This window comes from Microtus ochrogaster, chromosome 2, assembly GCF_000317375.1.
Source record: "Microtus ochrogaster isolate Prairie Vole_2 chromosome 2, MicOch1.0, whole genome shotgun sequence".
Classification (NCBI taxonomy): Eukaryota; Metazoa; Chordata; class Mammalia; order Rodentia; family Cricetidae; genus Microtus; species Microtus ochrogaster.
The window spans coordinates 24,233,980-24,249,881 of NC_022010.1; positions in this window are offsets into that span (position 1 = coordinate 24,233,980).

Genomic DNA, 15,902 nt, shown 5'->3' on the forward strand with positions numbered 1-15,902 from the left:
GGACTGATGGAGGATGACTCCCATGATGAAGGTGGAGGACTGATGCAGGATGACTCCCATGATGACGGTGGAGGACTGATGCAGGATGACTCCCAACGTCAGCCTCAGGCCTCCACAAGCCCATGCACCTATTAGTATGCAACAACAACATAGCCATGCAGACACATACAAACTAGAAAGAAGGTTCCCACTGGCTGGAATGACTTCCCAGATACAGGCTGAGTTGTCAAACGGTGGACATCCAGATGCTGGAGGGACAGAGAATCTGCTAACTGCTCAGGTCGTGAAGAAGGGTGTCTCAGCAATCTCGATATGGCGTTGATGGCCTTGAAGATTCCTCAAGTGTTAGCTGGTCTTTGGTCCATGTTGGAAGCTGAAGAACCTGGAGCCTGTTGTCAGAAGGATAGCGACAGTGGCAGCTTCAGCAGCAGCAGGTAGATGTATTTACCTGCAGAAAGTGAAAGGTAGCAAGGCCAGCAACTTTCCCCCTTTTTATCTAGCAACCTATCAGAAGGTACCATACACTCTGAGAGGAGAATCTTTGCCATCAGTTAATCCAGTCTTAAAATAATCTCATAGGCCTGCCCACAGTCGTGTCTCTTAGGTGATTTCAGATCCAGTCAATTTGACAATCAAGGACCATCACTGGGTCTGGAGAGATAGCTCAGCAGTTAAGAGCACTCACTGCAAGTTTGACACTCAGAATCTGAATCCAACAGTTCACAAGCACTCACAAGTCTAGCTGCAAGTGACTAGCTTCCCTATCCTAGCCTTACAAACGCCACACTTATGTGTGTGTGTGCACGCGCGCACACACACACACACACACACACACACACACACACACACCACATATAAATAAATAAATAGTATAAGCTCTAAAAAGATTTACCATCACAAGGGTATTTCTTAAAATGCAAGACTCGTTTTTATATTCCTCCTGTTCTGAGTCTCTTTAAATCTACTCACTTTGCTTCTCTCTTGGAGATTTTCTCAGTGCTTTGCTTCTGTACAAATTGCTCAAATTTTCTTGACCAATGCATACACTGGATTTGCTCTTCGGGATGCCCTGCTGCCCAGCATGGCATCTTACTCAGTCAATATTTATAGCTAGCATTATTCCATAATCAGATAAAGGTAAGAGGAAATATTGATCTCCTTGTCCGTACCTAGACTTCTCTTACGACCCTCAGACAGAGGAAGTCGTAATATCACAGCAACACTTTGAACTATGGGACTTGTTCAGTGATTACGGATAGGTTTGTCTGGTTTGTTTGCCATTTCTTTTGCTGAATCCCTTTGTGGGACTATAAAATCCTTGAGCAGAGGAACACTATTACCCGTGTTTATTTGAAACAGAGAGAGAGACTGGACAGGGAATAAACACGTGTTGTGCGTACATCTGTAGACTGTTGCATGTCCCCATGTTTACACAGAAGCCAGAAGAAGTATTGAGTCTCCTACTCTGTCAAGTGCCTCCTTAACTCCGTTGAGAAAAGGTTCTTCGCTAAACTTGGAGCTAGGCAGGTAGCCAGCTACCCCTAGGGAGCCCCTTGTTTCTTGCTGTAGTACCGAGGTTATATGTATGCACTGTCATGCTCAGCATTTTGTGTGTGAGTCCAGGAGATTTGAATTCAGGTCCTTCTACCCATCAAGCCATCTCCCCAGGCCTGTGTTATATGTTTCCATAATCTTTGCTTCCTGCAATAGGTTAATCAACAATGAAGTAAGTGGTTCGTAGATGATGGCATACAAGTGTATGCAAACGCATGTATGAGTGTTTATGCGCACCTGGAGTTCAGAGGATAACTTATGGTGTTGCTCTTTGCCTTTCAACATGCTTGAGACAAGTTCTCTTCTTGTTCGTTGACCTAGTCCCCATGATAAGTGGTTTGTGACTTTCCAGAGAGTCTCCTGCCTCTACCCCCCTCCTTCTGTAGGAACAGTGGTATTTTGCACATGCTTGCTGCCATGTCTGACTTTTATGTTGATCCTGGAGCATCCATCGTTAGATCATGACCGCAAATTCTTTACTCACTATACCGTCTCCCCAACTCTCCTCAAGCCCGTGGTAGTTCTTCTTATGTGCTGATGAATAAGTCTTGTCTCTAAGCGCATGAAAATAGAAATGCAGGCTATCAGATGATACACACAAGCCCCATCTACTCTGTGAGTCTCAGTTTCCTCGTCTGTAAAATGGGTGGGGCAGTTTAGATGCGTGTTGAAGCATGAAGGATTTGACACCCTCTTGTAGCTCTTCCCTTGAGCCCTTTCCTTCCTCCACGTCGTGCAAAGAGAGATGGTTTTCTGTCCCTTTGGGTATACCCTGCTTCATCCGTCTCACTGCAGCTCCTTCCTCTCTTCCAAAGAACTTATTGCTTTCCCGTTGAGAGCAATGCTATAGCCCCGGGGATAATCCGAAAAGGCGTGGACAGGGCCATGCAATGGAAAAGGCAGTTAAAATATAAAATAATAGCCAGGGACTTAAATTGCCCCTGACTGCCCATCGTGGCTCCAGTTTTTATCGTCCATTAAAACCCACAATCACTCTAATGTTTATGCATTATTGGGGAGATAAATTGCATAATTTTCATTTTGCAATTTAAATGTAATTATAATCTTACTAATGACTAAAACCTGAATTTGCTAGACTATCAGTTTTTCTAACCCTTGCCAAAATTATAGGTAATTACTTAAGGCTTACAATAATTATAAGTCCATCTTTTAAATAATTAATGTGCACTTTCATGATACAAAACAGCTAGTCATCAAACGACCTCCGCTTAGACTGCAAACCCATGCAATTAAGCCTATTGTGTAGGTCTGGGAAAATATACCCATTTGCAAGAGTCCCTTTAGCTGGCAAGTGGGACCACAAAAATCCCTGTGTTTTATAGTATCAAATAAGGCAGAATTCCCCAGCTGAGAAAAGTCCAAGAGAAGAAAGCAATCCACATAGTAGCCTGGAACTCAAAAATTAATCTACACAACCCAATTGTAGCTGGTGGGAGTCAGGTGGAAGAAAGTCCAAACGCTTCTGGCTAAGAGAAAAGGGAAATCAGAGTGAGGGATGTGAGTACTAGATATCATTTATGTTCGGTTCTTTATCTTTCCATCTTTAGTGGATACGCCCGTTCCAGGACAGGGCTTTAAGCTGGCTGTCTAAGATATGGTGGTCAAGAAGGCAGATTGTAGAACTAGAAAGATCACTTAGGAACATTTTAATTGTTGACTTGGCACACTCTAGAATCACCTGGGCTGTCACAATAAGCTATTTTCTAGATTAGTCTGGACTGTGCGGTACTGTCTTGCATTAGTGGGAAGACATGCCCACTCTAGGTGGCACTATTCCCTAGGCTGGGGATCTGGGATTAGATGGGAAAGGAGAACGCGAGCTGAATGCTAGCATGCATCCATTAATTCGCTGTATTAATTCTGTTCTTTCTGCTCTCTCTGTGGAGGTAAGATGACTATCTGTTTCAAGATTCCACCCTTGTGATTTCCTGACAATGATGGGCGATAGCCTGGAATGGTGAGCTGAAGAAACCCTTTCCCTCTTAAGTTGCTTCTGTCAGAGTATTTTATTATGGCAACAGGAAACAAAGCTCAGACACTCTTTTATTTCCATTGTCTTCTCCTATACAAGCACTCCTGTCTTCCTGTTTCATGCCTGGTGGGTGACAGAAGCACTCTGTCACAGACATTTAGACGGCATGAAATCAACTTGGATCTACAAGCCAAACCCCTCACTCATGCACATAACTAATCATCTGTGTTTTCATAGTGACTGACAACTTGATACAATACACAAATCATGTAGGGGGACAAGCCTCAGGGCTCCCCTGTGAGGGAGTTCTTAGGGTAGGTTAATACCTAACTTATAGGCAGCACTACTATTAGGGCTGAGGTTCTGGAGATAATTAATTAATTAGCCAGCCGAGCACCAGAGTTCATCTCTTTCCTGATTGTTGGTGCAGTGTGAGTGGCTGCCCTAGGCTCCTGCTACCCTGACATGGTGGACTGTGATCCTCAAACCGTGAGCGAAATAAACCCCTTTTCCCAGAAGATGCTTTTATTGGGGTATTTTACGACAATTGCAAAAGAAGTAACTTAGACATAGCCTTTATGCTTAATGCTGTCTAAACACTGTTGCTGCCCAGTAAACACTCTTGCCTCTTCAGGCAATTTGTGTTCTCACACTAAAGAGTGTATTGATATGGTGGTGATAAAAATATCATAGTTGCCACCTTTCTATAAGGATAGCAAAAATATACAAGGTAATAGATACATAAGGAAAAACAGTTTATTTGGCTCATCATTTGGGGTATTATCATCCGTGATGACTTGGTTCCATGATTTGACGATCTGTGGTGATACAGAATATATGATAGAGAAGCCTGTCCAGTCATGGCCAAGAGCAGGTGAGACAAAGACAACGAGGCCAGAGTCCTCCTACCCCTTTGAAGACATGTCCATGCTAGTCAAAAGATCCCTTCCCAGGTCTCATTTCTTAAAGTCTCTACCATCTCTCAATGTTATCATTTAGATACCAAGCCTCTGGGAAAGTAGACCAGTTAGATTTGCTGGTTTGTTTTGTCAGTTTGACAAAATAACAGAGTCACTTGGTAAAAGAGAGTCTCAGCTAATGTGCTGGATAGATCAGATGGGTCTGAAGCCTTGTCTAAAGGGAATTGTCTTGATTGTTGATTGACGTGGGAGTGCCCAGACCAATGTGGGCAGTGCCGCCCCTGAGCAGGTCCTCCTGAGTTGGAGAAGATGATTTGCTGGGCACTAGCCAGAGAAAGCAGGCACTAAGAAGTATTCCTTTATGGTTTCTGCATCCAGATTTCAACCCTGATTCCTGCCCTTACTTCCTTCAGTGATAGACTATAACCCTAAAGTGCAACCCAAATAAATACTTTGCTCCTCAAGTGTTTTTGATCATGATAGTTGTTAGAACAACATAAAAACAAACTAGAACAGGAAGCATCCAATATCCCAAACCATAGCAAATATCCATCAGTGAATCTCTTTCTACTGTGAGGAATAGCAAGGGGGCAGTTTGTAACAAAGAAGGGTAATGCATGTCTGGTGGGGCTGAGGATGGGGCTCAGTTGGTAGAATGCTTGCCCAGCATGCACAAAGCCTTGGGTTCCATCCCAGCACAGTGTAAACTGAGCATTGTTGTCTATTCTTGCTTTTTGTTTGTTATTTTAGTTTTTTGGGTTTTTTTGTTTTTTGAGACAGGGTTTCTTTGTAGCTTTGGAGCCTGTCCTGGAACTAGCTCTTGTAGACCTCACGAAGATCCACCTGCCTCTGCCTCCTGAGTCGTGCACCACCACCACACGGCTCATTGTCTGTTATTGTAATCGTGGCACTTGGGAGGAGGGAGAGACAGAAGGAGCAGAAATATAAGGTAATCTTTGACTGCATGATATGTTGAAGGTTAGCCTGGCATACAAGAGACTCTGTGTCCACAAAATAAATAAATGCTAACCTCAGGAACAACATAAACAAATACCTTGTGTCCACGCCATAGTCCAGGCATGAGGCAGACTGTCTGATGCTCGCTCCTATTATAGCATGGAGAAAGTCACGTGTTTCAGGCCTGGATGATCAGAGCATCATTAGATAAAAAGATGTAGCAGCAGGACTTCTTGTGAGGGAGGCTGGGGCACTTGTGATAGAAAGGCTGATGGCCCCCATCCTTAACCAGGGGGAGACTGGCATATTCCATTTCATCTGATTAAACCCAACTCTTCATTCAGCCTCTAAAGTGTGACATTTAAGAATCTTAACCAGATGTAAAACATTTTCATTTTGTCACGAAAAAGAATCAGTCTTTATAAGAAATGGAAACATGCTCTCCCTCTCCCCCAGAACTCTGTAACTGTCCTTTAATTAGGCACTCATTAATAAATCTATCTTGCTCTCAAATCCCCATGTACTTGGTACAGTAGTTCATTAGCACGGGAAGAGGCAATTTAGATTTCCTCAGATAATAGCATCTGTCACTAATCAAATTAAGGCAGGATGTGTAAATGTATCTAAGGCCGGACAGGCTTGTGCTGGATGAGGTAAGGGGTGGGGGGGTCAGGCCAAGATCAACTTAAAAGCCCAATCCCACAGCTTTTCTATAGGAGGCTGTCTTTATTTAAAGAATTTTGCTTTAGTTTTCCCCATGAGAAGACTGCCCTCCCATTGGTCAGAACACTTGTTTTGATATAGAGTTGATCAAATATTCTTACCAGACCTCAAAGTACTATAAAGTTATGACCAATGGGCTCTGAAACTCATTCATTCATTCATTCATTCATTTATTCACACATGCATGCACTCATAGCTACATGTATGAATGTATTTAATGCTCAGTCATAGTTTGAATTCGAAATGCCATCCATAGGACCCTGTTTTGAATGTTCAGTTAAGAACTCTCTTATAACAATTAACAATCAAATGCTCCTTCAGAGACATGCTTACAGGCCAATCTAATCTAGGTATTTCCTTAATTGAGGCTTCTTCTAATATGATTCTAGGTGGTGTCAGGGTGACAACTGATGTTGTGTAGAAAAGGAAGTAAGGCCTGAATGGCAGAAGTACAACAAGGGGTAGGCCTTTGAAGGCTTTGTAGTGTTACCTGATTCTGAGCTTGTCTTTCTGTTTCTTACGCCACCACAATACAGCGATCAAGCCTCCCTGCCATAATCCCACTGCCATTTATTTCCCCACTGCGGTGATTTGAATGTAATTGGTCCCCATATGCTCATAGGGAGTGGCACTGTAAGGAGGGGTGGCCTTGTTGGGGTAGGTTTGACCTTGTTGGAGGAAGTGTATCACTGCAGAGGTGGGCCTTGAAGTCTTATATATGCTCAAGCCACGCCCAGTGTCCCAGCTCACTTCCTGTTGCCTGCGAGTAGACTCTGAGATACTTTTCCAGCACCATGACTGACTGTGTGCCACCATGTTGTACCATGATGATAATGAACTAAACCTCTGAAAAATGGAAGTCACCCCAACTAAATGTTTTTCCTTTATAAGAGTTGGGGTGGTCATGGTGTCTCCTCACAGCAATAGAAAGCCTAACTAAGACACCCACCATGATGAACCATAATCCCTCTGTAGCTGTGAATCCAAACACACCCTTCCTCTCTTAGTCCTATCAGGGATTTTGTCACAGAAAGAAGAAAAGTGATTCAAACACTGACCAAGCTCCCACTCTATCTTCTTGTGCCAGACTCTGAAGAAATAGAACGAGAATAAAGACACAGGGAGGGCATCAGAAATTCTCTTTCTCAACAAAGTAAGAGGTAGGACCATGCACATGTTCTCTTCTATAATCTCCCCCAAGCTTCCACCGCACACACATCCAGTTGCATATTCTTTGAGCAATGCTGAGGGCCAAACGCTCTGCTGACTGCTAGTCATAAGCAAAGCACTCTAGAACAGTTCCACAGTATCAGGCAGTAAATTTCCTTTGAAGAAAATCAGCAGGATGTTGAAAAGGTAAGGAGGAGTGTGGGTCAGCTAGAGCTGTTATACCTAAAGTGGTGACCTTGGAGAAGAGACCAAACACGAGAAGGGGGATTGAGATACAGTGTCTGTAAAAATCAGCAGGATCTGGGGCAAGCATCATCAGGAAGACCCTGAAAATTGATAAGAGCAAAGGCAATCTGGCCTTATAGAGGGGGATGGTATCTACCACAGCATCCTGGAACCTCACAGAAGTCAATTTTGCTAGTCATATACTTCAGAGGATAACTTTTTTAAAATAGAGGTCTTTGTTTTGTCTCATGGTTTCAGAGATCTCAGCCCATCATAGAAGGGAGAGCACAAGGAGGAAGAGATACTCGCAGGACAGAATCCAGAAAAAGGAAAGAGAAGCAGGGGAGAGGGACTGAGGGAGGGAAGGGAAGAAGAGGAAAGAGTTAAGAGGAGAGTGAGGAAAAGTAGGAAGAAGAAAGAAAGAGGGGAAAGTGGGATAGTGAAAGGGAGAGGGAGGAAGGAGAGAGAAGGGCATAAGAAAGAGGAGGGTAGAGGAGGAGGGGGAAAAGAAAGAGAATACACTTATATTAGAAGGCGTCTTTCTTTTCCCCCTTTAGTGCCTCTAGTCCTCAGCCTATAGAATATAGCCATTCATATTTAGGACAAATATATCTTTTCAATTTATCCTTTCTGACAACACCTTCACAGGCACACCCAGAAGTTTGTCTTTCTAGCATTCTAAATATCGGCCCATTCAATCAAGACTAATCATCACATCACTGAGGAACCAAGGGACCATAAAGACCAGGGTTTTCGAGAAGGACCACTTATGACAAGGAGAGAGTGACTGTCGTACGCAATGCTGGACCTTGGACTTGGCAGAAAGAGGAGCATGACTCTAGTTAATGAAGAGAAGTCTTTGCAGAGTTTGACAGAAAAAAACCCTGAGTGTTTTGGGTTGAAGAAAAGCTGTGGCATTAGTAAGCAGAGTCAGAAAATGCATCAATTGGAGAGGAATTTAGTCAGGAAAGGGAGAAAATATATGGGTATGTGGGGCAGCAAATGAAGAAGAGGACAGGTTCCAGTGAAAGTGTTTTCTAATGGGTGCCCTGTGATAGCATTGGAAATGATGGTAGCATTGACTCTTAAAAGAAAGAGAAAACCATTGGAGGAGATGTAAGCACCATGGCAGAGAGAGTGTGCAAGATTATTTTGTTCACTCTATGAGGAGGAAAGGTAAAAATTGTGTACTCAACACTGCCAGCTGGTAGACTAGAAGTTGGCATGGTGAGTGATGGGTTTCTATTTTCTTTATTTTCTCAGGAAAAAAATAAGGCCCAATAAGTCAAAGGAGATGGGAATGGCCATCAGAGGTTGGAGGATGGTAGAGAATTGAGGGTGGAGATGAAATGGAGTGCCACACACTGCTGAGGTTCCATTTGTCAAAGACAATCTAGACTGAGCCTCTTGACACTGCTGCATGGTTGTCAATGGCCGTGTTTGACTGGTGGATAGGAAAGTTGAGTTTCTTTCTGGGGTCCGTGGGGCAGAAGAAGGAAGAAACACTGTTCTTAAGCATGCGTGCAAAGCAATGATGAAAAGAAGTCAATGCGGTATCTAGCCAAAACCAGGATGGAGAAGCACGTGACTAGAGGAAGGACAGGAAAGTGGACACGTCAGCAGGTTGGCAGACCCAATGGTGCCAAAATAGGGGCATGAAAAGAAATGAACAGCAAGCAACATGGTGGCAGTTACCACAGTGATAGTTACCACGGTGATGGTTGTCATGGTGATGGCTGCCTTCTTTAGGAAATCTTGGCATTTGGGTGGCAACACTGAAGCCTGTCTTTGTCTTTTCCAGGCCTCATGGCTGGGCTGAAGACAAAGCATGGAAAAGGAGCCATGAAGTCCTAAGCCATCAGTGGATAAAGTAGCAAACATTTGCAACATGAGTTTTGAAGGATTACTCAGAAAAATGAGAAACAGGAGCAAAAATAGGTTGAGCCAGAAACTGCTCTAAATGGCAATTAAAAATGGATCCACAGCAGGGAGTGTGAAGTTAAAAAATGAGTGGAAGTTAGAAGGTATGGAAGAAATAGATATTTTGGGCAAGGTCAGTAGAGTCTTCTCAGGTTTACAAAGCAAGTCTCCATGCTTCAGGCTTCAGGTACACAGTCAACAGTGGTTAGAAACATCACAATGATGGTGAGAAACGTTGTGGATATTCTAGTTTTCTTTCTGCTGCTACAATAACATACATACACTGGAAATTAAGGAAGAAAGGGTTTATTTTAGCTCACCATGGGGAAGTTACATCAGCAAGAGCTGGAAACATCTGGTCACATCATGGCACATATGTAATCAGGAACAGAGAAAGAGTACTACATGCACTCTGCTTAGACTCTCTTTCTCCACTTGTATCCTCTAGGACCCCAGCCTATGGGATGGTGCCACCTACAGTGGAAAGGTCTTCTCACTGAGTAATGCAATAAAGATAATTCCCAGAGGTGTCCCCTGAGGCCAATTTTCTAGAGGATTTGAGATAATGTAAAGTTGACAAGTAACATTAATTATTTCAGTGTAATACAAGATAATAAAGTCAGTATCTATCAATGTCCCTTGGACATGTAATGTATAGGATAATGATAATTTCTGATGGTGAAAATTAGAAACAGATCTATGCTTCGCTTCTTCACTAACTCAATATTTTCCAGACAGTGAAATGGCCTACATTATTAAACAAATGAAGGAAAGGATTTAATGGTTGGATTATACACCCTACTCAGCTGCAAAATAATGAATCAACACTTTAAGCTTGGAAAATGTTGAATTATGGTCTATCAAAGATTTTTTTCAAACATGAATGTACAAAAGAATGACCTGGCAAAATAGAGTGCACAGTCTTGCCCAATCATTGTGACTTCATGTGGGAGGAATACCACCAATGACTTCGACTAAACAGCTACCAGATACTGCTAAACACTGACTTTTGTTTGTGTTGGTTGATTGATTGACTGGTTGGTTGGTTTATAGACTTAGTAATATTGGAGACAAAATCCAGGGTTTTGCAAATACTAGACAGGGTTCTTTCACAGAACTGTAATTCTAACAGTGGATCATATTTTTAATAGCTGCTATGGAACTCTATCCTCTATACATGACATGGCTATTGTGTTTTTGAACTCTCAGTAGCTGTGATGGACCAGATAAGACCTGGACAAGATTGGACCTAATAATGTCCTTCTTCAAGAGGAGATGGGCTCGTGAGATCCTGCATATCCTTGAGGATATATAAACAATTAACACAACAATTAGGGTGGAGGGGAAGTTCATGAAGCCCCATTTCTTTCAAGAATTAGGGACTCACAAAACCCAATCCATCTTCAGAGTCTATAGGCAGTTAACAGTTGCTGGGGTAACCAATGATGTCCTACCATTCCCAAGGGATTTCTAAACAGTTAATAGTTGTTGGGAGAGACATTTTCTTCAGTGGTGTAGCTTCTGGTATGTTGTCCACATTCTAAATAACTCTTCATCCATGCTCCTGTAAGTTATCCTACTTCAACTCATTGACTTCCCATGACAGAAGTAATAGTTCCCTTGCTTTGTTGTTAATGTTCATATGTGGAAGAGCATATATTTGCCTAGGAAAATTTCTAGGAAAATTCTAGGAAAAATTCACACAACAGTAGCACCAGTAGAAGAGAAAATGGCTAGAGAAAAAAAATTAAGAATCAAAAATTGTGATGACTAATTTGAATCATCAACTTAATAAAGCCTAGAATCGGCTGGGAAAAGAATCTCAATGAGGGGTTGGTTACATTGGGTTGTACTGTGGGCATATCTGTTGGGGATTGTCTTAATTAAATTAATTGATGTGCAAAGGTTCCCCGCTATGGGTAGCATCATTCCCTAGGCAGTAGTTCTGAACTGTGTAAAAGTGGAGAAATCCAGATGATCATGATCAAGAGATCATGCATATATTCCCTTTTCTCTGCTTTTGACTGTGAATAGGATGTGACTAGCTGTTTTAGGTTACTGCCTAGATTCCCCACAATGATGGACTATAATGTGGAAGTTTAAGCTGAAATAAACACTTTCCTCCCATAAATTGTTTTTTGTCAGGACAATTTATCACAGCAACAGAAATGAAACTAGAACAGAAACAGAGTCAGTGGAAAGACACAAGAATAAAAGGGAGAGGCTAGAGATATTGGAGATATTGACTGTGACTCTCACCATTAATTTCTCATATTAATCTTCATAGAAATGAAGCTGTTCTTTTCCAATTTAAGGTATGCTTGGATTGGAAGGCATTGCCTGCTAATCTAGTGGGTTTCAAAGTCCTTTTTACCAGCAATACTTTTCAAGAGAACATAATGAAATTAGTGTGTTAGGAAGATTGTTTGGCAGCACTTCATTAGAAGGACTGTAAGGAGCGATCATGAAAGAGACTATGCATTACTTAGTTTTCCACACTGTGCCCCTAAACAACTTAGAGAAGAAAGGTTTACTTGGGCTAACATTCCAGAGGGAATAAAGTCTATCATGGCAACAAGGGTACGGAAGTAGGGGCAGGCGGCCAACCTGGCAGTCCGGAAGCAGAGTCATCCACATACAGGAAATAGAGAGAATGAACAGGAAGTGGGGTCAAACTGTAAACCTTCAAATCCTGCCACCTTTGATAGACCTCACCCAGCAAGGCTCTACCTCCTAAATGTTCTTTAACCTTCCCAAACAGCAACACCACCTGGGGATCAAGTGTTCAAATGCATGAGCTGGTAGAGGAAATTTCTCATTCAAACCAGCACGGACTATAATGAAGGCTATTAGTTAGGGGGAAGTGGGAAGTTTACAAAAAAGACATGGAGCAGAGAAAGGGAAGGGGGAAAGGGAAATAAGGGTGAATCTGGAAAATGATGAAGAAGAAGAGGGTTGGTTGAAAGACAGCTGTGAAGACAAAAGTAAGGGAAGAGAATCCAGTAATTCAGAGACCTTTGCCCTTCTGGGTATCTTCTCTTTGGGGCAGAATTAAAGAAAAGGGTCACTAGAAATCAGACTTCTATTTAGGCATGAAATGAAATTAAATGAATTCATACTTTGAACGGAGGAACCGTGAGCAGAAACAAAGAAGAGATACTGGTTTGAAAAAAAAAAAAACCCACATTTTTTCAAACAAAAACATAATTACTTTAAAGGTGAGTCCGACAAATAACAATTTTTTAAAAATCTGTTAGTTTTTTTTTTTTTTACAGAATTCTCATATCATTCATTGTCATGGTGTCTTAGACATAAAGTTGTGAAAGACAGCAATGAATTGGGTGGTCTGGAATATTCTAGAAATGCTCAAAGGTGATCTCCTTTATTTGTATTCTCTTAGGTTTCAAAACATTCTGTTTTGGGTTTGGTTTATAGTTAGTTTTGTTTTGGTGTGTGTGTGTGTATTGTGTTTATTCATGTGTGCATGAACATGTAGGATCCCAATACTGATGTCATATCTATTGCTCTTCACCTTATTTTTTGAGGCAAGGTCTCTTACTGAATTCAGGAATCACAAATTAGCTAGACTAAATGGCCAATGAGCTCCAGAGATCCTCCTGCTTCCATTTCTTCAGTGTTGGAGTAATAGGTACATCGCCATCATATTCAGCTTGTATTTATTTATTTATTTTTTGATGAGTTTTGGGAATCCAAACTTAGGTCCTCATGCTTCTATAGCAAGCACTTGCCCACTTAGCCATCTCCCCACTCTCAGGCTTTGTGTTTCATTGAGGATTAGGCATGATTTGGATAATTCAATTATTTCACTAGCAGAAGGACCTAGTTCAATCTTCAGCATTCCCATAAAAAATGTGGATGTGGCTGTAAGTGCCTATAATTCCCCATATTGGAAAAGCGGAGACAAATGTTTTCTCAGAGTTCACTAGCCAAGCGTTCGGGTCTTAATTGGTAAGTTTCAGATTCAGTGAGAAACCTTGCGTCCCAAAGTAAACACCCTGTGGAGTCTGAGCTTGGAGAGAAGGCTCATTAGTTGAGAGCCCTCGCTGCTCTTGCAGTTGGCAGGGCTTCTGTTCCCAGCACTCATATCAGGCAGCTCACAACTACCTGTAACTATTGGGGAATCTGATGGCTTTTTCTGGCCTCTGCTGCAGGCACCTGCACACATATATAAAAATGTGACTTCTAAGAAGGAAAGGTTAGTAAATGATCAAGGAAGACACCTGGTGTAGACCTCTGGCCTCCACGTAAACATGCAAACAAATACACATATACCTGCATGCACACATGCACAACACACACACACACCACACACACACATGCACGTGCTTAAAACAAAGAGTTTTGAGGAGGCTTCTATTCCCAAGTATCACTGTACAAAACCTTGACGAATGTTTGTGGATTTTTTTAACCCAGGCACTAGGGAGACTAATCTACAGAGATCACTGACATCTCTTAGGTTGTAGTGAGCAGCTGGCCAGCTCCTTTCCTGACAGTGAGTGGCGTCACATTCGGTCAATGGCCAGGTATCTTCCCTCCCCCCAACTCTAAAGAATTTTTTCCCCCAGTAGGACCATAATTTCCTCATTTCAGCTCTGCCAGACCTCCGTTTTATGGGATCTTGGGGGCTCACAACAGCTATCTACCATCCAAAGCAGCCTGCACTTTTGTCTTCAGTGGAGGATCCCCAAACCCCCTCTCAAAGAAGCATTATTACAACCATTTTATAAAACCGAGACAGAAAGAGCTCCCCGATGCCTCCTTGAAGTGGCCTGGGGTGGTATTCTTGTCACCAGGCCACACAGAAGAGTCTCTTGCCTGCTTCCCTACTGATTGCCAACTCATGAAAAGAGTCAGGGTATTAGAAGGACAAAGACCCCGGTGCCTGGGAATTGTAGCCAGAGCAGGGGCTGAGATGCTTCCTGTAGAAGGGGGACTTGCCTTTGAGAGTGGGGAAACTGGTATATTATCCATGCTCCAGCGGACAGCACTACACCCATATACATATGGGCAGCATGAACTGGACTTAGTGAGCATGCTGGTTAGCGTTAAGTGTCAACTTGATCTAAGCTAGAATTACCCAGGAAGAGCATTTCAATTGAAGGATTATTTGGGTCAGGTTGGCCTGTGGGCAAGTCTGTGGGAAATTGTCTTGATTGCTGATTGAAGTAGGAAGAGTCAGCCCCTTAGTAGGCGGCACCATTCCCTAAGCGGGATATCCTGATGAGTATAAAGCAAGGCGAAAGGCAGGTCAGAGCATGACACAGGTAAGGATCCATGAGTTTGTTTTCCCTTTGCTCTTGACTGTGGCTGTGGTGTAACTAGCGGCTTGAGAACCTTCCTTGACTTTCCCACAGTAATGGGGACTATAGTCTGGAACTGTGAACCGAATAGGCCCCTTTCTCTTATAAGTTGCCGTTTGTCAGGATGTGTATCACAGCAAAAGTGAAACTAAATAAGTAAATTTTTAAAAAAAAATGCAGAGGGTGTAAAGCTGAGAGGGAACATGCTGTGGAGGGATTGGGGGAGCTGGAAAGGAAAATATGGGGTAGATACGATCATGTTTCATTGTATACATAAATAAAATTCTCAAAGAATAAATAGACTTGTGTGTGTGGTCTGGATCTGTGCCTGTGAGGCTGGGAGAGGATGCTAGTGTCTTGCTCTATTACTCTCTACTGAGATGGTGTCTCAAGAGCTATATTGTGATGTACGCAGAGAGAAGAGCAGGTGATGAGATACAGGTCCAGAAATGATGGTAGTTCCCGTAAGCTAGGATAACCAACGAAGCAAATTCTTTTGTATACCAGTAGAGGGTGTGCAGCCTTGCTAGATCACAGCATAGTGCTGCTCACTGTGGAACTTCCAGGGTCAAAACTGTTAAGTGTACGTTGGTTGTTCTAAATCCCTTTGTGGCAATTTGTTACAATGGTATTAAGACTGTCTCAGTATTAAGCATCAGCTTGGCCTAGACTAGAATGATCTCATACAAGGAGTCTCAGTTGAGTGACTTTAAATGTAGTTGGTCTGTCAGGGGTTGTCTTGACTATTAATTAAAGTAGAAGGGCCTGGCCCCCTATGGGCAGCACCATTCCCTAGGTGGGTGGACCCGGGCTGTTTAAAGAAGGTGGTTAAAACATATGCCAGTGAACCAGCAAGCAGTGTTCCTCCATGATTTCTGCCGCCAGGTTCCTGTTTGAGTTACTGCCTCAATTCCCCTCATTAATGTACTGGGACCTAAAAGTATAAATTAAAAGAAGCCATTTCTCCCCAAGTTTCTTTGGGTCAGAGTGGGGTTTTTCATTGGTTTTGTGGAATAATTTTGTGAAGTTTTGAGAATTTCATATATTCGATCATATTGACCCACTTTTCTCCCTAACTTTTTTAAGATTCATCATCATCATCCTATTCCTTTTTTTGCA